Source organism: Harmonia axyridis, chromosome 4 (genome assembly GCF_914767665.1).
Source record: "Harmonia axyridis chromosome 4, icHarAxyr1.1, whole genome shotgun sequence".
Lineage (NCBI taxonomy): Eukaryota > Metazoa > Arthropoda > Insecta > Coleoptera > Coccinellidae > Harmonia > Harmonia axyridis.
This window is the reverse complement of record NC_059504.1, coordinates 37,721,802-37,746,176: the sequence shown is the minus strand read 5'-3', so window position 1 is coordinate 37,746,176 and position 24,375 is coordinate 37,721,802. Positions and strand designations below refer to the sequence as shown.

Sequence of the window (24,375 nt, the reverse complement as noted above, 5' to 3'; positions counted from 1 at the left end):
TCTCGCACTCGACGTACCTAGTTCACGAAACACCACTCTAGCTGCACTCTCGTGATGTTTCGCGAAATTAATAAAAAAATATATTTTTCATTTAACACTTAATCGCAAATGGCGTCCAACTTATCCATTATCAGTTGAATACATAGTCACAACATTCATTCGATTCATATTCATACCCACATTTTAATATTGATATCTCCAGAAATATGCTGCTGGTAAATCCGTCATTAGAATAGAATAATGTTTATTTTCCCAAAACAAAATTAACAAAAAAAGTTCTATACAATCAGTAAATATAGTATAAACCTATTAAAAATAAACATTTTGTTTCCCACAAAAGTTCAAAACTTGTACGTGGGCAGTACCTATAGAAAAAATTTATAACAAGAATTTCGTGTACACAAATATCCATAAAGAGAAAAAAAGTAACAAAAATTACAATGGTTACCTCAACCAATTTTCACACATTTGGAACAGTGAGTATTAAATGAAATTGTTTCTGTTTGTGAACGTATACCAGAATGATGAAGGCTTGCTTCGAATCCATTTCTTGCCATAATTATAATAATATTATGAATTTGTATTTCAATTCCAATCACCCGATTTCCGATTAAGTAAATTCATATAAAGTTATAGAAATATTTAATGAGTTAGTTTATTCAGTTCATTTCCAAATAATTTCTTCTTTTGTCAAACATTCAAAGTGCTCCTTCATAAAAAAATAGCTCGAAAAAGCCCTTCAATCAAATTGGCCAAAGGAACTAAAACAACCCATCTACTCTACTGCTCAATATTGTAAAATACCTAAGATTGCTTTCTACTTGTCTTGACAAAATTTACATCATGAGGTAGTAAAAATGAACAACGCTTATGCGTCACCTACACACACTGAAGTTCACCTCTTGTTGCTGATCATGTCATTTTTTTGTCTCAAACACGACGAATGGAAATTAGTATTCACCACAGGGAAGTATAGCTGGTGTAGGATATAATGCGATAACCAGAGTGTGACCTGATTCGGTTCAGTATGATGGGGAGCATAATAATATCAACTGCAGGGTTGCAATTTTGTATGAAGAAGCTTCGGAAGTTATGCACATTCAAATGTTATAATACTTTACGTAGCAGATTCATATGTTTCAGCTTATCGGGGGAAAGGATTGAGACGAAAAAATATCTATAGTTTCGAACGAATATAGGTTGATCTCATTCAAGCTTATTGTTATCATTCAGTCTATTGAAGTACATACATATTATGACGTATCCTTTTTGCAGCAGGTTAGTATTTTGGCAACACCGTAATTTCGAAAGACTAAAAAAAAGTTTCAATTTGTAGATAACTAAAATTTGTTTTCTTTTGGTACGGAAGGACTTCAAAGTACATACATATTATGACGTATCCTTTTTGCAGCAGGTTAGTATTTTAGCAACACCGTAATTTCGAAATACTAAAAAAAAGTTTCAATTTGTAGATAACTAAAATTTGTTTTCTTCTGAGTAGCAATATTTCTTCAACTGTTTGCAAAGATTACTTTTGTCAAGAAAAGCCCTTATATCCCAATTGTACGTCAAAAAAGAAAATAAATAAATCTAAGAATAAGGTCCTGTGGCGCAACGGATAACGCGTCTGACTACGGATCAGAAGATTCCAGGTTCGAATCCTGGCAGGATCGTAAAATTTTTGTGACATTGTTGATCTTTGTTCAAATATGTGGAAGTGCCAGTTTCATAAACGAAAATAAAGTCTCGTTTTCCGCGAATAGTCTCCTTTACAAATAAGCCAATTTGAGGGTTGAAAAAGGTTTGAAGTGTCTTTCCTCATAAAGTCCCAATATTGGCCTTTATGGCAAGAAAGGAATCCTTTTCTTCAAGCATAGTCTGTGACTACAAAACATAACCACATTCTGTCTTGTCATTTCCAACACACGTTTTTTCTTTACCACACAAACTTTCTTGTTAATTATATTTGAAATTAGGGACCTTCATTTACTTTCACTTTATACAGAAAACTCCAATTCAATTTTAATTTCAATTGAACGAAATTTCAATTTCTATGAAGTATTACCAAATGAAGTCAATAAATCACTAGTTCTCAGAGTAGTCAACCCTAAGAAATTTGAGACTTACGAATAAAAGAAAGCTTTCTCTAAAAGACGGTCGGAATATGTTTATGAAACTGGAGTCACTTTCAAGCTCCATATGAAGGCGACTTTATAATGAAACGCTCTTCACCAAGAAGAGCCTTTTCGCCTAGATAATGAAACTGGCACTAAACCAAATAGCAACTTTCGAAAATAGCGGCAATATCAAGAATAGTTGAGATATAGTAGTTAAAATCATTATTATTATCAACGATGTGCTGTGGTACCAAAAGTTTTGATATTAGCGTCTGATACTGAATTTGATTCAATAGCCAATAGTAGGTTATTTCATCCGAATATTTTAAAATTATCATAACAATGAGAGCCAAGAAAGCACATAAAATGTATTTCGAATAAGGAACTGTGGCACCCCGGATAACGATCAGTAAGATCAAGGATAGTTGAAATGTACCAATTGAAATTATTATTATTAACGTTAATGTGCAGTGGATGTTACCAAAAATTTTGATTTTGGCATCCGATACTGATTCGACTACGTGTGCAAGATTGTGTAATATAAATAGATATTCCCCAGTTCTCCTGAATGGCAGGTAGTTCGGTATTCGACTTGAATATTCTTAAATTGTCTTCACTGTGAGTCAAGAGAGAACATTAAATGTAATTTGAATAAGGTCCTGTGGCGCAACGGATAACGCGTCTGACTACGGATCAGAAGATTCCAGGTTCGAATCCTGGCAGGATCGGAAAATTTTTGTAAAATTGTTTATCTTCGTTCAAATATAGCAATTTTCCAAAAAAGCGACAAGATCAAGGAAAGTTGAAATGTAGCAAATTATTTTATCGATATGCAGATTTACCGAAAATTCTGATTTATAAATGCGAAATCAAAATTACTCGATGGTCAAAATCTCAGAAATTTTATATATATTAACCAGAGGAAATACTAAGGGATGCATTCAGATCCACAATTGATAAGTTGTTCAGTATAGTCTGAGATGCATTTCGAGTGTAAAAAATTTAAAAAGTGAGACAAAAAATTTTTTTGAACTAAAAGTTACTATAACAAGTAGTATACTCGTATCTTAGTTTCGTTAGTGATCATTAAAATTATGGAAAAAATATCTGAAAGTAAACTTTCGAAGATTTCTAAATTACTGTGATTGTATTATACAGGATGTTCCTGAATTGGAGATATAAAAGAAAATGAGTGATTCTTTGGATAATTTTGAGAAAAAATAGTCCTATAAACATCATCATGCAAACGCTTTGTTTTCGAGATATATAGTGTTTCTTGTATTTCTATCTTTTTGTGATGATTATACCAGTTTATCGAATCTTTCTTAACCTTCTCTACATATTGGTAAATATGTACCAAACTTATAATTCATTTAACACAGCTACTAACAGGATCTTTATAATAATTTGGATTTTCCTGAGATTCACTGGAGAATAATTGAAATTTTTTTCTCGGAATCGGTAGGAGATACGACAAAACTACAAGTTACCAAAAAGTGTAGTACTGTACCAAAGTTTCTTTGTACATCCTTTCAAATAAGCAATGATTCCCCTTTCTGGAAGAAAAAACTCGTGCTCTGTTTCAGAAAAAATGGTTCCTTGTAGGTTCGCATACAAAATTGTATGATGTAAACTTTAAATTGATATATTTATGCCAAATTTGAGTTGAATATCTTGTGAAGGGAGGATGCTATAAGATAAATACTTGAAAAAAATTCAAATTCAACACCTTGTATCCCAAAAATGAAGCGTTTCTAGGACTGTCAGTTTCCAATTTACGAACACCCTGTAGAACCAAGAACAGTTATATCCAGGCAGATTCCTTCTCCGAAGACAATCCTCACGTTCTTCCACGCAATGTAATACCTGAGTGCATATCCTTGTAAGACGGAGCCTTGCACTCCTAAAAAAGGAAAGAGCGATGCACCCCCATTTTTCATGCCGAAAATCCATTCGGAAAGGCTGTCCTCATGGAATATTCATATTGCGATAATGTAATTATTTTCCATTATCACGCGATGTGTGATTAAGACCGAAATTTATATCCGACCGAGATGCAGGACATGATTCGGATTTGCATAACCCGATATAAAGTCTGAATTACACATCTCGTCGATGAACTTTTATGGACCAAAGTGATAAACCCGATAGTTCGGAGAATGAAAGTACTGTTAAACCACTTGAGACCCTCTCATAATGGTCGATTTTCGAATAATGAGCGACTTGGTCATTTTTTTGCACACGTCCACGCTTTGTCATCTACACGAATATGCTTTTCTTGGACAAACGTTTGGCTTATACGCGGGATCGTTAAGATTGTAGCAGAATAATTATCTTGGCGATAAGAGGATGGACAGGATCTGTGGCGTGGTGGGTGTCAATCGAATGGCCATAAGTCGATTGTTTTGAATAGATAATAATTCCCGAAAAGTGATGATGTGAATTCAGGAACTCTTTCCTTCTTTTCATTTTCATTTAGAATTAATATTAACTTTCTTGCCCTCAAAATGCTGTAATAGTACTCAACAGTTTAAGACTATTCTGTTATTGAACTGTATCGCAAAATACCGACTCATGAAGTTTTTATTAGGATTCAGAAAAAAAAAATAATTCGAGTTGTGTGGTCAATTTGAAATATTTCAATACTGAATAAAGCAGGTTTGCTTTTGAGCTCAGACTTAAGAGGGATTACCACCACGTGGCTTTCTGCGCATCAGTAAAATATTAGGTACCCATTCATTCCCACTCTGGCGCTCCTGAGATGATCAAACTTTGAACGGTGTAAGAAGTTGTACATTCGCCTCATCTTCTTTATTTTTTCGAAGCATATAAGTTGAGGGCAGCATTGTACGACCGTAGATAATTTTTTCCAAAAAATTATAGTTTTAACTCTTTTGTAATGATTTTGTTCAGGTGTTTTTTTCACGAATATTTTAAAAATATACCAGTGCTTTGTATATTGTACATTTCATCGATATCTTGCGAAAGACGAGAAGTTACCAACATTTTTCGTTTCATTCGTAAATTGAGGAGCTTTCTGAGGGGGGTAATACCATGATAAAAACTATAGGTTGTGAAAGAATTGAAGTTTTCTACCTAACTCATGCACTGACACGTTCATCCTTGGATATAGGAAATCATTTGAATAGTATGAGAAAAATGTATTATAATTATAATATAACATAAGATAAAAAACAAGAAGAAATGATAAACTCGATAGTTCGGAGAATGAAAGTACTGTTAAATCACTTGAGACCCTCTCATGATGGTCGATTTTCGAATAATGAGCGACTTGGTCATTTTTTTGCACACGTCCACGCTTTGTCATCTACACGAATATGCTTTTCTTGGACAAACGTTTGGCGTATACGCGAGATCGTTAAGATTGTAGCAGAATAATTATCTTGGCGATAAGAGGATGGACAGGATCTGTGGGCTGGTGGGTGTCAATCGAATGTCGATTGTTTTGAATAGACAATATTTCCAGAAAAGTCATGATGTGAATTCAGGAACTCTTTCCTTTTCTTTATCTTTTCATTTTCATTTAGAATTCGTATCAACTTTCTTGCCAACAAAATGCTCTAATAATACTCAAGAGTATAAGACTATTCTGTTATTAAACTGTATCGGCAAATATCTACCCATAAAGTTTATTAGGATTACCTATTAAAAAAAAAGTTCCGAGTTGTGTGGGCACTCTAGAATATTCAAATATGTACTCAATCGAACAAGTATTGCTAGGAAGCTCAAAGTGTCTTTCCGCGTATCAGTCAAACATTCATTTCTCCTCTGATGCTCCTGCTAGATTTTTTTTCAAAAAATTATAGTTTTACCTCTTTTGTGATGATTTTTTGTAGGTTTTTTTCACGAATTTTTCAAAAATTTATATATACGCTTTGTACATCGAACATCATCAATTCTTTTGAGAACAACGAAAAGATTCCAACTCTTTTTTTCATTTGCAAATTGAAAATATTTTCATTCTATCATACAATGTAGATTTTTGTTCAAGAAATTATGTGAAAACCCTGCAAAAACCGGTGGTTGAAAATGGAAAAAATGAATAATTTCGTTTCAAACTGAGCAGTCAAGTGGGAGTATTCCCTCTTGAGTGGGATTACCAGCACGTGGTTTTAGTCAAACTGTGGTACCCATTCATTCCCCCTCTGGCGTCTGTATCGAACTATCCAAAGCATTGTAAATTCAGATTCAGGAAGTTCTGGCATCAGAATACCAACCGGTATAGCTGGGGATTCAATACGTCAACAAATCTCATATTATAGTTATATAAATCGGAGTATTTAAGAATCGATTCACATTTTTTTGTTTTTCTTGAAGAACGCTGAATAGAAAGAAAGAAGTAAAAGAACATCCCGTTCAATGAAATTTACGCTGATTTCTGAATCAGCCAGCATTTTATGATTTTTAAATATTGCATTACTTGAGACGCCCCATAGGAGAATACTGTAAGACAACCTAAGAGTGAAATAATGATAAGTATGGTATTTTTAATAGAAACGCTTAGATTAGTAACTTTAACAAATAAAATCTAAGAAATTACGAAATACACATTAAAAAGTCTATTATGAAATTCCAATCACTGTCACTATCTACTCAAGGTGTGAAGGCAATGAATAAAAACAAATATTGAATTTACAAGATCTGTATCAAATCTTCATGTATTCTTTCATAAGGAAAAAAAATTCCTTCAATTTTTTTTTGGGAATATGTCATGATATCCAAGCAATATTCACAAACTGTATGAAATAAAGGTGAAAATATAACTGTACAGTGAAAAGTCAACGGAAGGAGATTTAGATGACAAACACACCAACATACGCCACAAAAATAGAGGCCTGAACACAAACGCAATGCACAAAGACTTCGTTTATTCCATAAACATTTCCACCGTCAGGAAAAGACATTTGGCATTGTACTCCAATCCTCCTTTGTGTGAACACATGCATCCTCGGTGTTTCGCCATATAATACTCTTTTTTGTAATCTACGTTAGCCAAATCGACTTCCTTTGAAATAGGGTTGTTTGTAGGGTAAAAATGTCACGGTAAATTTCCTGTTCTGGTGCTCAAGGGGTTGCGATTGATGATATTATGCATTCTGAGTTCTTGTGCGTTGCAGAATCAAACACCTCTTCGGTTATGCTTTCCTGTCAGAACAACTACAAGCAATTTGGTTTTATTTCAATTGCGGTCTATTTTTTAGTTGAATATCTATTTCAAACAATTGACTCCCTTTTATGCTTTCATCACGATAGTATTTCATAATTGAATCAAAGGACATCGTCTCTTTTAACCTGATTTTGAAATATACATCAACAATCTTGCTTTGTCTGTTCCAATTTAGAGTTTATTGATATATCCAGAATTAAATTCGAATTCATACATGTAACTGTCGAAACAAAATTCTTGTTATATATGTACCTATTTGTCCTCAGTGTTACCTCTTGTTTATTATTATTAATTTCGAGACTTCCTTCACAAATGTGTTGTTACGATAATTCGATCAAGCTGAACGTTCTAATTGTATTTGGTACGTGCTCTTTTGTAAACCAGTTTTATGCTGATAACTTCAACTATTAAGGACATAGTAGAACTTCGTTTCAATATTTTTTGAATGAACTGAGTGTAATTCCTAGCAAATGAATACCCACATTTGAGATGTATTTCTGAATTGTCAAGACATATAATAAATTATATAGGTAACTCATGTTTAGATGAACCAATAGAATCTGTAAATTTCCCATAGTTACGGCGTATTGATAAGTGACTATTTCCCTCGTCGTAATTTGCACCAATCAGAAACGCGCAATTTTGAATTACAAATGGTTTCTAGGTGGAAAAACTGTTTGGCAGGACCTGTCAGCAGTTTATTCGCGTTTACCCGCGGCAAAACTTGACAGTTGTTGTCACCAGAAATTATAATACCTTTGAAAACAAACGTAATTATAATCTCCAAGGACACCAGAAAACGACGCTCAACAATTTTTTCTGATTTTATTGTCAAGTGCTAGTTAGTCAGCTTATATCGTGAAAATGAGTCGCTTTGGAAGCGATTCTTTGTCTAATATTGATCTGGCGATTGAGAAAAGTATACCGTATAATACCTTCAGAACTCATATTTCAATATGGAAACAGTTCATGACATTCTGCAAAGCAAATAACTATGAGCTTATGGAAAACACAACTTTAGAACAACTAAACCTAATTCTGAAAGATTGGGCGTGGAATATGAAGAAGGAAAACTGAAAATTACAAAGAACTAGTTGTGAAGACAATACATAGGTAATGCATGCAGAATAATCTGTTACTCAGGAAATAGTCTTGTCAAATACCATTCGGGCATCTAATTTTTCCTGTGAAAAAAATCGAAAAAACACATTGCAAAGTAATATTTTTTGACAAAAAGCATTCGTGCAGGTGCAAAAATCCTCGTCTTCGACTCGGATTTTTGTTGCCACCAGCACTCATGCTTCTTGTCAAAATATTACTTAGCAACGTGTTTTTTCGATTCTTTTCGGAAAAATTAGATGCCCTTATGATATTACTTACGAATATACCCTTGAGGACGTGGTATAATCGTTTTGGTGTTTTGCCTCCTGCCATATTGGGAACATTTCCATAATTACATTCTTGGACGTTCGCCAAAATAATAAAAGTCAAGCTCAATGAAATGCCATTGAATTAAAAAAATGCAGTGCTTTGGTTATAGTTATTGAAATTATTCGTTATATAATCGTAACGAATACCAACTCGAGCATAGACAATATACACTGCGCAAAAAAATTAACGCACATTCTGAAAATCTCAATTTTAATGAAAGTTAACTCTACATTGACTTTATATCTTATTTTTTATGTTCTCTCGGGAAGGTTTTGAACGAAACAAGACACATTAAATGGAAGAAAAATTCAGGATTTCACCGAATCTCATGTGAAAGAAGAGAAATAAACAATTTTCAAAATACTGGAATGCTGATAAGTGATTTAATACTTGGTATTTGCACCCCTTGCGTTAATTCCAGCTCGGCAACGACGGTTCATACTCAAAATGAGTGATCTTAAAATGTTCTGATCTAATCCTTCCCAGATTTCTCTGAGTTGGATTCCTAAGTCATTAAAAGTAGCTGGATGATTTTCTGAACTTCTCAGCCTTCTATTGAGGTTGTCCCAAACCTGCTCAATCGGATTGAGATCTGGACTTCTTGCTGGCCATTCCATTCGAGAGACTTCAACCTCTTCAAGGTACTCCTGAACGATGCGCGCACGATGGGGTCTGGCATTATCGTCCATAAAAATGAAATTTTCATCAATGTATGGAGCAAATGACACTACATGCTCTTCAAGAATGTTCCTTATATACCTATCAGCATTTATAGCTACATTATCAACGACCACTAGGTCTGTGCGAGCAGTCAAAGATATTCCACCCCATACCATAATCGATCCTTCACGGAAACCAGTAGTATTCAGGAAATTGCACTGAGCATATCTTTCATGTGGACGTGTGTATACAAGGGAACGTCGATCACAATGGTAGAGGCAGAATCTAGACTCATCTGTGAAGAGAACTCTTTCCCAATCAGCCTCTTCCCAAGGGATAGGCTCTCTCGCAAAATCCAAACGCGTTATTCGATGGGCTGGGGTAAGAGCTGGACCTCTTGCTGCGACACTAGGCCTTAAATTATATTCTCTGAGGCGATTTCTTATTGTCTGAGTGCTAATTTGTCCTGGTCTTCGGACATTCATACCTGTCTTCCTGAATCGCTGCAACATTCTGGACACACTTGTATGGGAAACTCCAAACCTTTCTGCAATTCTTGTGTATGTGCACCCTTCTTCTCGCAAAACTACCGCTTGGGCACATTCCTCTTGGGTCAAATTGCGTGTTTCGCGTTGCATAGCGACCGAGTGTAGAAAATCAAACGAAAGAAAAACTATTGATCACTAGAATTGATCGAGAACAACTGATTTCAGAATGGAGCCAATACATGCAAAATCTGATAATCTCATCTTTTTTAATTCCTGCTGGGAAAAACATCTGTATTGAAGAAAAACGTTAAAAGTGGATGACATATGCATGCATAATTCTGATAAAAATAATTATCATTGAGAACACCTTCAGTTGTAGAATAAATTTGAGATTTCCATAATGTGCGTTAATTTTTTTGCGCAGTGTATTTCGATTATACGAACCTCTTCACTCGACGTAGTTCGTGAAACATCACTCGAACTACGTCTCGTGAATAGGTGTATAATCGAATATTGTCTATGCTCCTGTGATATTATAACTGAAAATTGTCGGTGTCCATTCTGTAAATTCAGGTATTGCATACTTTGTAGACCTATATTTTGGGATAATTCTTACAGATTTCCTTGAGGTTCAGTATTATTCATTTCAAGCATTCAATTGCCAGTTGTTGGATTTCAATTTCGTAGATAACTTCGGAACCAGAACCTATTCCAAAACTGAAGTACCTAGAAATGAGTAGTAACGAAAAAAATTGTGTGATGATTCAGGAAACCTCGGCAATCGAATCAAATTCAATTCAGATAGGTAAAAAAAGGTTATTAGCTCTTTTTCAATACCCACAGAACAGATGAACCAAACTAACTATTCATTTCAATATATAAGAACACTTCTATGTAAAAAAGTACCGAAGGGTACATATAAATATTTCCTCAGTATTTTTCATATTCCACATGTTTTAGCCTTTACTCTCCTGAAAACTTCATCTTGTTAGTTACATCCTTGTATCGAAATATTATGATGAGTTGCAAACATATCGTAGATCCTTTTTCAATTCACAGACGGTCCAATAACATAGTTGTTTAGATATAGGATAGTAATATCTTTCATATTGGATAGTACTACCTTTCATATGACTGCTATGATGTTTCCAAAAAAGTCTCGTATCTGAGATTGGCATATCAGCCAATGGCGCTTGAGTTGCAGACGATCACAAAATTCTACATTTGTAGAGCTTGAAGTACTTTCAAACTACCTAACCTACAATATAAATTCAGGTCTTTTCCACTATTCTGTCAACCCACATTCCACACAAAGGTAAATGATAAAACGCTAATAAAACGTATACATCAGCAGGTTATGACTCGAAAATTGCGACATTTATCGTCAGGCGTTTACATCAAGAATGTCATTATGTTTTCAGAATCATCTGAAAGACCCTAAGGCTTTCGTCTTGAGGAACCATCCGAACATATCTGTTTCACATCTTCAAAACGCTCGCCGTAGATGATATCTTCATGTGTATGGTGCTTGGCTTTCTCTTCGGTGTCTCTTGCAGACGACGTTTCTGCGATTCGCCTGAAGATAGATATGTTAATATCGGTATTTAAAAACGCATCATGCACAACGAATTACTAGTCAGTCACGAGTCGGGTAATTTCACATTCATGATTCTCATATTATGTTCAGTGTTGTGTGGAGTATGCAATTCAGAATGTGAGAGAAGAGCCTAGTTCCAGCTTCTTAGAGCCGTCTTTTGTTCACCGTCACCTCTAGAATTAATCTTCTTCATAAATGAACAATATTAAAGATGCAATTCGCAAAAAAGTACTGGAACTAATCAACTATTTTACAGAATATTTCTGGAAATTTTCAACCAAAAGAAGACATAATGATGATATTATAAAACACTCAAATTCATATCTTCTATTAAAAATGAAACATTAAAATATCAATTTATCATTTCTTGCTATGCAGAAGTTTACCATAAGAGTGCATATCATTTTGAGGAGAAGCTTTTTTTTTCATGAGAATCTCAGTAACTCATGAATCGTGGAGTTTGTATCCAAATTATGGCATATTGCTGAAATTGTCGTCAAATAAGTTATGTAATGATGTTATAATATACTGGGTGTGCTATTTGAAAAGAAAGTAGTAGTCTGTTCCGGTGCAACCGGAAGTTGTATGGTTCTGATAATATTTTTGGGAGGAAGATCGTTGATTCAAACCCCTGTATGCAAATTTTAAACTATCGCGGTGAATCACCCTGTATTCTTGTTTTTTAAACGCATCTCTCGGAAAAAGACTGAGCTTATAACGCCCTTTCAAGCGCCCCGAGATGAATTTAGAAGAAATCGGTTTGTGCGTGTCTCAAACTGCTGTAAGTTGTAACCAAGGGGGAATACATCTTGAGGTAGGGTGTTCCATAGCCTTGCAGTTCGGTAAAGAAAAGCCTTCTGATACACCGATGTCCTAGCTGTAGAAAGATGCACGACAAACTGGTGACTATTATCGGCTAGCCTTGTTCGTCGATCAAATTGAGCCCCTGGTGGAATCATGGAGGCAATGGCAGCAGAACACCTTCCGTGGTAGTATCTGTAAAAAAGGCATAAGTCTCCAACCTTCCTACGGTGATCGAGACTATGAAGGTTGGCAGTTAACGTTGGATCGTCTATTAGGCTCATTGCTCTTTTTTGAATGGAATCAAGTAGGAGTAACGAGTGCTTATGAGCTTCACCAAGTTGTCAATCGTATCTTCTACACCACACTTAAATAATGGGTTTTCTATAAACTGTCATTTGAAGAGCATACTATTGCAACGACCATGACCAGTCCTAAGTCGATTTAAAATGCACCAAATTTTCCTAGAAAGATTGAAACCTGAAACTTTCTGTGAAGGATCAACGATTAAATTTATTTGAAGACATTACAAGAACTTCACTCCGAACGCCAAATTTCCTTTCCATTTTCATTATCCCAAGATTTTTTTACTGCAACCTGTGAATATGAGGCGAAAGTATATGTAATAGCACTGGTTACCAAGGTAAAGGTGTATATCCAATAGTTCCACTGATAACTTTCATAGAAACGATAAGCTGTGCATCAATTTTATGAACATGAGCACTATTGAACCAAACAGAACAAAATTATTCAGCATAAGGGAAAACCAAGGCTAAACCTGCCGTACGAAAAGTGCTGGCAGTAACTCATGAAAAACCAGCTTATTTCTGAGGAATATTATTTCTCGTCTTCAATTCCATATGGAACTTTTCCAAGTGAAATCTGTGGACCAGTACAAAAATCAACCAAACAGAGCTAAAGCCATGAAAACCGGCCTCTGTACTTATCTTTCAAAAGAAGAGAGAACACTGAGAGTAATCCTAAGGTGACTACCTACCATTCTCCAGGAATCAGGGATTATAGGACAGTTCAGGGTTTTTTTATGGCCAACCCTTGAGCAGAAAATCTCCAAATGGAAACGTTTCTGTGGGAAGTAGTGATGGTTTGTTCAAGACCTCACAAACCAACGGAAACGCAAAAGTATTATAGATGCAGGGCAACTACATATAAGGTGGACCTAAAATAAGTTGAGGCAACACTCCTTAGGAGAGAGCAAGAAGGCCATGACTTCTCCATCGAAGTGCGCCAACTGCAGTCTGCAGTGGTCTCCATCCAGTCAATTACAGATGTTGTCCGAAATTACCGTAAGTGGGTAAAAAGAACAGCCTCGAAACAAGGTGAGTCACATCAAGCTGTCCAAAGGACCGAGACTTATCCCACTTCCAACGCAATAACTCTGTATGATAGAAAAGTTCTCTTACTAAGACCCTATTGCTATTCGTATGTTGTTAGTAGAGATACCAAGGGTTTGTCCTATTAATTAGTAGGAAGAGAATTTGACTTTTGATATCACAAATATATCCTTTCTTGGAATTTAATGTTGCTATACTGTTAAATGTGAATGAAACAAAAATTTAATTAATAATCACAATAAAATAATTGAAATAATTCTGAAATTATCTATTAGAAGCAATATCACGCATTCATGAAAATTGATAATTAAAATTTCATCAATCAGAGAGAATCTTATGGAATTAGCTTTCATGCATTTTCTCAGAATCCCTTGGATTAATTGATGTAATAAGATATATTAATCAATAAAACTTTTATCAATCAAATTATTACCGAATAAAAGGTTATTAAAATAATGATAATAAATTTTGATTGAGACGTTCGATTATAGTATGACCAATTTGAAGATTGTTATATAAAATCAGTAATTTAAATAATTTGCATGAAGGAAGGTCCTCTCTTGATGATAATTTCGCCTTAATTATCAATTTTGATGAAGACATATTTCTAACTCATTGTGAGATTCCGGTTTTTGTGTTTGAGAATTCCTCAAATTTTCACCTGTTTCAAAACAAATTTAAAAAAAGATTAATTCAACACCTGACAAGTGATCTCAATGCAAAATATACTCGCAGGTAATAACAGCAAGCAAACTTGTCCAACGAAATAATATGGTAAAATTTCCCTATAAAATTTGACTGGTTCAAGAATTTAAATTCATTAGCATGACAACATGGTAATTGAATTTCGATTCTTGAACCAGTCAAATGCTATAGGGAAATGGACTGGTTCAAAAATTAAAATTCAATTACCATGTTGTCATGCTAAATGATGATGCCCCAGGATTTGAAACGAAAGAATACTCATCAATTAGAGTGCAATTGACGAATGAATGAACAAATGCGCAAAAACTCCATACTTTACGTCAATGCTTTCTTCATTTAATTATTAGTTCATCTTTCGCATGAAGTGATTTTTTTTATTAAGGCAGCTTATTTGATATGTTATTCAATTTCAAAATTTTAAAGTACTATTTAATAACATGATCTGTTATAAATTCAAATAATATGGACGCAAAATATGGAAAATCTAGTTAATGAACTATTGGTTTCAAAAAATGACAAATGCACTTTCAGGCTCCCTAACAAGCATCTATTCGTTTTTAAATAATGATGATTTCGATTTACATAATTCTTTCGAACGTAAAGTAGATATCAGTGATTCAAATTCACGTTCACGTTTTGAATTGTCAGTAGTTTGTCATGTTTTTTCTCGGTTTTACTTCAATCAAAGTTTTTGTTTGATGAATTCGTTCAATAAGACCAAGGTTTTGAATTTTTATTTGAGTCATTATGTAATGAATGATGAGCTTCATGCTGATACTAAATGATGTGAACATTTCATATTACTTTTTTTTTGTTTTTTTCTATAGGGTGTTTTTTTTCGAGGTATATAACTTTAAGTTGGCATTACTGTTCAAGATGGCGACCGATTTAATAACTGTCAAGTGATTTATTCTCAGTTTGGTTTGGCAATTCATCATGAATATACTCAAGCTTGAACAACGCTTGCAAATAGTGCAATTTTATTTCGAAAATAATGGTTCTGTGCGGAATACGTATCGCGCACTACGTCCATTTTATTTTGTTTAGCGATGAAGCGCACTTCTGGTTGAATGGCTACGTCAACAAACAAAACTGCCGCATTTGGAGTGAAGCTAATCCTCAAGTGTATGACGAAACACCGTTACATCCAAAAAATCTGAATGTTTGGTGCGCTTTATGGGCTGGTGGAATCATTGGTCCATACTTCCTCAGAAACGATGATGGCCAGAACGTTACAGTCAATGGTGATCGGTATAGAGCCATGATTACTAACTTTTTCATTCCAGAATTGAACAACCATGATGTCCAGGAGCTGTGGTTCCAACAACACGACGCAGCATGTCACACAGCTCGTGCCACAATCGATTTATTGAAAGACACGTTTGGTGACCGTCTAACTTCCAGTTATGGACCTGTGAATTGGCCGCCAAGATCTTGTGATTTAACACTGCTAGACTACTTTCTGTGGGGCTATGTAAAGTCATTGGTCTATGCGGATAAGCCACAAACCCTTGACCATTTGGAAGACAACATTCGCCGTGTTATTGCCGATATACGGCCACAAATGTTGGAAAAAGCCATCGAAAATTGGACGTCCAGATTGGACTACATCCGAGCCAGCCGTGGAGGTCATATGCCAGAAATCATATTTAAAATGTAATGCCACAAGATTATCTTGCGGATAAATTAAATTCATGTCAATCGAATAATCCATCATTGTTTTATTGCAATTTAAAGTTCTATAGCTCTAAAAAAAAACACCCTTCATAATACCTGCGCATCTTCAGGTTATTCGATATACTAGTATTACAATATTTTATATCGAATAATGTCAAATTACTGTGTCGAAATGATATATGGTACTTTTCAATTATAAAGTAGTATTAAAAAATTATTGAAATAAATCTTCTTCGTTGTGATGAAACTATGAAATAATACCTAGAAAAGTTCTATCTCATCATGAAAAAGAGAACAATGTGGGTGATCATTCTTCTCTCTTGAATATCGTGATATAATTTTGTAGAGTGTAACAAACTTTCCCAAAATTCGTAATCAGCACTCAAACCGAAGAGGTTTAAACTGACCGCTGATGGAACATAATGAGGCAAATGCGGTAGATACAACATAATCATTAGCCGGTAGCTGCATTCGCCTTGCAACGTATAAATATATTTCAACATTTAATAAATCGCCTTTCAGTTCTTCCCATCTTCCTAATTATCAGCTACTGTTTTCGATCTTCCGTCCTCGTCTAGGAGGATCTGCCAGCAATTAAAATATTATCCTGAGAGCAAGACTTTAATGTCTCTTAATAATAGTAATTATAGTTGGTGGGATAATCTGGCGCAAAGATCTATCTCTCGTTTCTGGCTCTCAATGCCCCACTGTTGTTTCGATTCCTAAAATATTCATGCTAATGTATTGTGTGGTCGAGACGAATGGACCGAATCATTCTAATGGTTCCGTTATTCCCGCTGTATTGGCTACAATGGTTGTGGAGGAACCACAATATTGATCCTCTAGTTGAGAGGAATGTTGAATTATTTCGCTGAACACTATTGTTTCCTATTCCACTCATTAATTTTTTAAACACGACCAAGCACAAGCGTAACGAGGAGGGGGATTATTGGGGCATAACATGCCCCATTGATTAGAAAAAATTGAAAGTAACAATTTCAACACAAATGTTCTCAAAAACATGGAAGATTTTGTTTTCAAAGTGGGGGTAACCACCCACATGTGTCAACTCTAGTTAGTTTTCTACTTCTTCAACAGAGGTGCTGGTAAGAAAGGCCGTATGCCATTGATCGAAACAAGTGATAGTCCGAGGGAGTAACGTCTGGAGATTACAACGGGTGGGGTAGGACTTCCCATTTTAACGTTTCGAAGTATGTCATGACCACTTTCGCAACATGGGGTCCATCATTGTTATGCTGTGAAATCACTTTATCATGTCTCTCGTTGTATTGCGGCCATTTGTCTTTCAATGCTTGGCTCAAACGCATTAATTGCGTTCGATAACGATCGATTGTTTCAGTCGGTCCCACCAAATACTAAGCTTGGCCTTGAAACCGTCAATATTCTGTTTGGCCGTCGACGTGGAGGTATGGCCGGAATATCCCTATGAATTTTCTGCTCTTGGGATTATTGTAATGAACCCATTTTCCACATACAGTCACAATGCGATGCAGAAATCTTTTCCGTCTCTGCCTTGCAGTTCATAAGCAAACAAACGCCGTTCAACATTTCTTGGCTTCAACTCGTACGGCACCCAATTTCCTTGTTTCTGAATCATTCCTATGACTTTCAGGCGTTTTGAAATGGCTTGTTGCTACACTCCCATAATGATCCTGACAATTCTTTTTGCGTTTGACATGAGTCTGGACCAAGTAATGTCTCCAATCCTGCATCTTCGAAAATCTTTCACCTGCTGGTCTTCGACGTCAAAATCACCATTCTTGAAGCGTTGAAACTGTTCTCGGCACGTTCTTTCACTAATATCGGCCTCACTATAGGTATTTGAGAGCATTCGATGAGCTTCAGCCGCAGATTTCTTCATATTAAAGCAGAAAATTAAAACCTCCCGTAAATGACGAGAATTTGGCTAGTAAGTAATGTTTAATCGAGAAAAACTTTATGATGCGGAAACAAATCGACTAATATTTCGATGGCGTTATATTTACAAATAAATACTTAAACTTATTGTATGACATCTACGATCTATTTTTTTCGACTATCATTTACCGCTACAGTCATCTTGTGCAAAACGGAGGAAGCAAAGTTGTACACCTGATAAATTATTCCAAACAAGAAATCAAATGAATATCGCACAAGGGGAACTTTACGAAAGTAAATGTTAGTATAGTTTATTCGAAGTCACTTGAACTAGTCCATAAAAACGCTTGACCATAGATGTCCCTTTGAAGTGGATACCGCGATCTGCAAAATACCGGGGTTTATCTGAAAGTATTGTTAGGCAATAAATTCACTGGCCCCAAAGGAATTGCTGGATACTTGGACAAACCTTATATAATCGAAATATTCATCTTCCTCCAAGTGACTTTGGATATACTATACCTATGTGCAAATAAATAACCAAACACATGTACTGTTTTGTTCAACTGATATCATAGATGTTTTTTCAAAAATTTGAGAAATTTGAATGACCATACAAAACATAAATATTGTTGGAATGATTATTTTATAATAATAATCTGGTAAATAATTTTAAGGCATCCATTTTTTCAATATGATTTTCGACATATGTCCTCCGAGGCTACGACTTATATAGTCCATTCGATCTGTCCAGTTTTTCACTACTTTTTTCAATAAATTTGGCCGTATTGCATTGATGGAGATAGGAGATACCCCATGAGAATGGGTCTAGCAGAAGCTCTGTAGCTCTGTAGTGCACATTCTGTGGCGACGAGGAAGAAAGTCCGGATCACCTGGTGACAAAATGCCTTGCCATCACTAGCTAACGCAAAATCTGCTTTGGACACGGAACTTGTAGAAGTTAGGAATAATAAGAATTAGCCTTCTTGGGAGTTCCTTTGAATTCTGGAGGACGAGCTGTAGATCACGTTATGGAGAGAATTGCTCTGATGGGGCACAATAGACCATAAGGCCACTGTGAAAGAAACCTCCTCAATTAAATCTGAATCTAAATCTAATGATGACTCGTTAATGACTTGAGCATTGTCTTTGATCCATATACGGCAATTTTGCTCATGGATGAAGCCATGCAATCAAAAACGAGTTTCATCAACACAATTGTTAAGTAAAAATGCTCATCTTCGACCAGTTTAAAATTAGTCCAATGAGCAAAATGCGACGTGAACGATAGTCATTTGGATTAAATATTTGAACGAGTTGTTTTTTATAGGCAAAGCTAAGTTCCTTACGTACAATTTTTCACGTAGTCAAAGGACAAAGGCCAACAAGTTGAGACCAGCGACGTATCGATATTTAGCGTTGATTTCAAAAATTACGCTACAGCAGAAATATTCTCTTCGTTGCGCATATTACAGGGTTTTGTTGATGGTTTTGAACCGAAACGAGTAAAATTATTCTAGAACGATTTAAAACTGCACGAATTGCTTGCTCACTAGGCTGATCAAGTTTATCGTGAAATGGACTCTATGAAATTCGCGAAGAGATTTATTTTGTTCCAAGTGAATATACACAATTCGGATGCATTGTTCTGGAGTTAAAAGACTAATGATGAATTGTCGAACAGAAATGGCAATACAGTTTGACATTCTCAACTTTCAATGTATCAAACCATAGACAACAACCATCGAAACTTATCATGCAGCTAAAAAACACCCGTTACAAGACAATATTTATATATGCATAATGACTAACGGTCGAATACGAGTAACAAGTACCTACACCCTCAGGATAGCTAAGTTTCCTTCAACATATGTTTTCCAAGCTCGAAATACAGTCATTCACATTCAAAATACCGTCAAACAAGTATTTCAGATATTCTAAAGATAAAACTAAGCCATGATTACGAAGGTCTAGTACCAAATTGACCTCGTTTGTTTCTGGAAACCACGTCGAATAAAAGTTGTAAGACATATGCAGCTTCTGTCCTATCGATAATGTGTTCGTTACACTGAAGCAGCGGACAATTTTAAACTCGCCTCATTATGTTTTATTATCGGTGTGTTTCATCCGTTTGTTGGAAAAAACTTTAATGCATTCTCATTTTTAATTGGTGACATGTTCGATGGTGGTCATGTGGGCTCACGATCCAGGCGGACGACTGGGAATATAATACGCTACGTCAAACCCAAATGAATTGTCAAACCTTACTGAACAGAAATGTCAACACACTTTGACGTTCTTAACTGTCAGAGTATCAAGTCATAGACAACAACCATAGAAACTTTTCATGCAGATAAAAAAACAACCGTTACAAGACAGTTGCATGTAGCCGGCAATATCTATAAATGTAAAGGGTGTTTTTTTTAGAGCTATACAACTTTAAATTGCAATAAAACAACGATGGATTATTCGATTGACATGAATTTTATTTATCCGCAAGATAATCTTGTTGCATTACATTTTAAATATGATTTCTGGCATATGACCGCCACGGCTGGCTCGGATGTAGTCCAATCTGGACGTCCAATTTTCGATGACTTTTTCCAACATTTGTGGCCGTATATCGGCAATAACACGGCGAATGTTGTCTTCCAAATGGTCAATTGTTTGTGGCTTATCCGCATAGACCAATGACTTTACATAGCCCCACAGAAAGTAGTCTAGCGGTGTTAAATCACAAGATCTTGGAGGCCAATTCACAGGTCCAAAACGTGAAATTAGGTGATCACCAAACGTGTCTTTCCATAAATCGATTGTGGCACGAGCTGTGTAACATGTTGCGCCGTCTTGTTGGAACCACAGCTCCTGGACATCATGGTTGTTCAATTCAGGAATGAAAAAGTTAGTAATCATGGCTCTATACCGATCACCATTTACTGTAACGTTCTGGCCATCATCGTTTTTGATGCAGCAATAGCTTCTTCTGTACGCACCGTACGGCGTCTCTGGGGATGCGAGTTATCAATAAGAGTAAACGTGGTGCGAAAACGTTCCATGGTTAATCGAATTAACTGCTCTGATGGACGATTTTGTCGACGATAAAATGGACGTTGTGCGCGATACGTATTCAGCACAGAACCATTATTTTCGAAATGAAATTGCATTATTTGCAAGCATTGTTTAAGCGTGAGTCTATTTAAGATGAATTGCCAAACCAAACTGAGAATAAATCACTTGAAAGCTGTTAATTCGGTCGCCATCTTGAACAGTAATGCCAACTTAAAGTTATATACCTCGAAAAAAAACACCCTTTATAATGAATGCACAACTAACGGTCGAAAACAAGTACATTACACCCTCAAGATAGTTCATTTTCCTTCAACATATGTTTTCCAAGCTCGAAATACAGTCATTCGCTTTCAAAATACCGTCAAACAAGTATTCTAGATGTTCTATAGATAAAACTGAGCCATGATTACGAAGGTCTAGTACCAAATTGGCCTCGTTTTTTCTGGAAAGCTTGCGAATAAAAGTTGTAAGACATATGCAGCTTCTGTCCTATCGATAATGTGTTCGTTACACTGAAGCAGCGGACAATTTTAAACTCGCCTCATTATGTTTTATTATCGGTGTGTTTCATCCGTTTGTTGGAAAAAACTTTAATGCATTCTCATTTTTAATTGGTGACATGTTCGATGGTGGTCATGTGGGCTGACGATCCTGGCGAACGACGGGGAATTTTAAACGGTACGACAACCCAAAGGAATATTCAAAGAATTACATATTCATCTGCCTCGAACACGAGCGTTTCGAGTAATGACTGAAATGATACCTGTGTTTGCTCACAGGTTCTTCAGGGCTGGACAAAAACAACTCGAGAAGAATGCGGCAATTATTGTCATTAAATATTTGATTAGAATAATGATAGTTTCCCTCGTACTAGCTACATATTAACATAATTTAATAACATACCATTTTATAACCATTATAAGGTGAAGAATTCTTTTTCTATTCTTGATATTCCATCCTTTGGAAAAATAACGGAACAAAGGAATAATAAGACAATTATCTGATATTTATGAGTTATTCCATTGTTAGAAGTAATAATGAAACTTTCATGTACCCGCTTTTACAGTTTGTGCTAAGTCAATAAACGTATTTTTGTCTTTCAGTTTTTCATTAATTTATAATGCGATGTACCTATTGTATAACGGCAAATTACCGTTACTGAAAATATCATTTCAAAACTCAAATTGTACAGAATTCACTATGATAATGTAATTAATTTTCAATTTAATTGCTTATAGCGTTGTTTTCAAACAGCGTAAGTCATATTCTCGCTAAAAGCACAAATTAAAATTTCAATGGTGGTGGCCTTCTGTTATTGCCTTTGAAGTAAAACTCTTCACCTACTTTTTTGTACATTTCGATAAATTCGGCAACAGTGTGTTGAAAAAACTTATCGACCTTGGATTATCATTACATATTCACATAGAATGAAATTATTCATGAGGTAAAGGGGGTTTTTTCATTTTTATGCCGACTATAAATTTTTTTCGATATCTACATCCCTATTTCGTCTGTCACAAATGGAGCCGGAGTATAAGCTATTCTAATCATCATTCACACAATAATTCAGTAATGAAATTTGCTGTAGATACCATTAGAATTTTCAATCTTCAATTTGTCTCTTAGAAAGGATCAAAATAATGGGAAATTTTCATACATATATACATATACTATAGATATATTTTAGGATGATGCATTTCTTCAATCTAATCAATTTGTTAATAATGACACATCGCGTATTGTTCGTATAGTGGGTTAGTTTTCCACCATTTTAGGAATATTTTTATAACAAAGGCAATTATAATCAATAACCGTTCCAATGATAGTGTCAACTCACTAACAAAAATACCATTTCAGCAAATAATATAACCTAAATTGAAAATATCTTGAAGAAAAAAATAGTCCAAATAAATATTCATTAAATTGTATGGTTATTGGTTATACTTTTGGAAATGTATTAACTGAAATCAGTGATATAAATAAATATTTATATCCTTTATATCACTTTGAAAATATATGTATCGGGTGTCCCAAATTCGTTAACTACAACCTTCTTGCGGAAAAAATGACTGGCACATTTTCCGGCATTTTCAACACTTTTTAAGTTTTAGGAGAAAATTGGAAAATGGCGTGAAATTGAAAGTTCTCACTTCTTTATTATTGATGCTATCAACATGAAACAAAAACATCCTGCAGCCACTTTTTTGGTTCATTCCATTTCTCAAAAGAAGAAACTGTCAGAAACGAAGTTTTACATTATGAAACATAAATGGATTAACGTCAGTTTGGTATTCGTCCATGATACACAATATAATATAAAAACTTTTCAGGAATGTGGACAATGCTGGACAATGTGGACAATCTATCAAGAAAATTCAAAATAGGGAGGAAGACAATACATCACGTTCCATCTCAGAGGATGGCACAAAATCTTTTCACAGGTTCCCTTTCATCGAGGGCCTGTCTTACAAAATTCAAAGGATTATCAGGGAGTTAAGTTGCACATGTGTTTTCTATAACATTTCTACCACCAACAGATTCTTCTCAAGATTAAAGGAAACCACCAAAAAAGAACTAGTATCATCTGTGGTTTACAAGATATCATGCTTGGATTATGACAAGAGTTACATAGGACAAACTCGGCAGTACTTAAAAGATCGTATGAAACAACACAAATATGATACAAGAAATATAAACAACAAGGAAAAGACTGCCCTAACTTATCATGTATTCAGTGATGGTCATAATTTCAACTTTGAAGATGTGGAAATACTAGATGTGGAGAACAATGGTTACAAAAGAAATATAAGTGAGATGATTTCCATCAGGAGAAACAACACTGTAAACTTTAGAGAAGATGTAAACAACCTCAGATATTTTTATGATATCTTATTGGACGTGACGTGATACACAACAAAGAAATACACGTAGAATATAATTTTACAAAAAGAAAAAGACCTATCTATGGTTGTAACACTTGACATTCGAAATTTCATGTTTGTCTATTTTTTGTGTTTGACATTTCTGTTTTGATTGATATTGTTTGTTAAATGTCCTTTTGTTTTTTAGCCCTGAAGAAGAGGAAATCGCCTCCGCAACGTTGGCAAAAGTGTGAGAAAAAAATAAAGCATTGTCCACATTCCTGGAAAGTTTTTATATTATATAACTGGAATAGTTTGTTACATGAAACAAATATTATACTGATAAATGTAACATTCATTTCAGTGATTAACGGTAAATTTACAGGAATAAATTCCTGTTCTTTGTAGTAGAACACAACAATTCACTTCTATTATAAAAATAACTGTTGCTTAATATTTGCAATGCAGAAAAAATTATATCAATTTGCTCGAACATCAATAAAGCATCAAGTTTGTCCCCCTTCAAACTATCAAGAATGCACTAATAAACA

At 35.0% G+C, this 24,375-nt stretch overlaps 2 non-coding genes across 2 annotated transcripts; both read left to right on the top strand.

Moving 5' to 3' along the window:
* The first annotated feature begins 1,600 nt into the window (after positions 1-1,600).
* Trnar-acg lies at positions 1,601-1,673 on the top strand. The gene has a single exon. It is a non-coding gene; the product is annotated as a tRNA-Arg (tRNA).
* Positions 1,674-2,772: 1,099 nt separating this feature from the next.
* Trnar-acg lies at positions 2,773-2,845 on the top strand. The gene has a single exon. It is a non-coding gene; the product is annotated as a tRNA-Arg (tRNA).
* Positions 2,846-24,375: the final 21,530 nt, after the last annotated feature.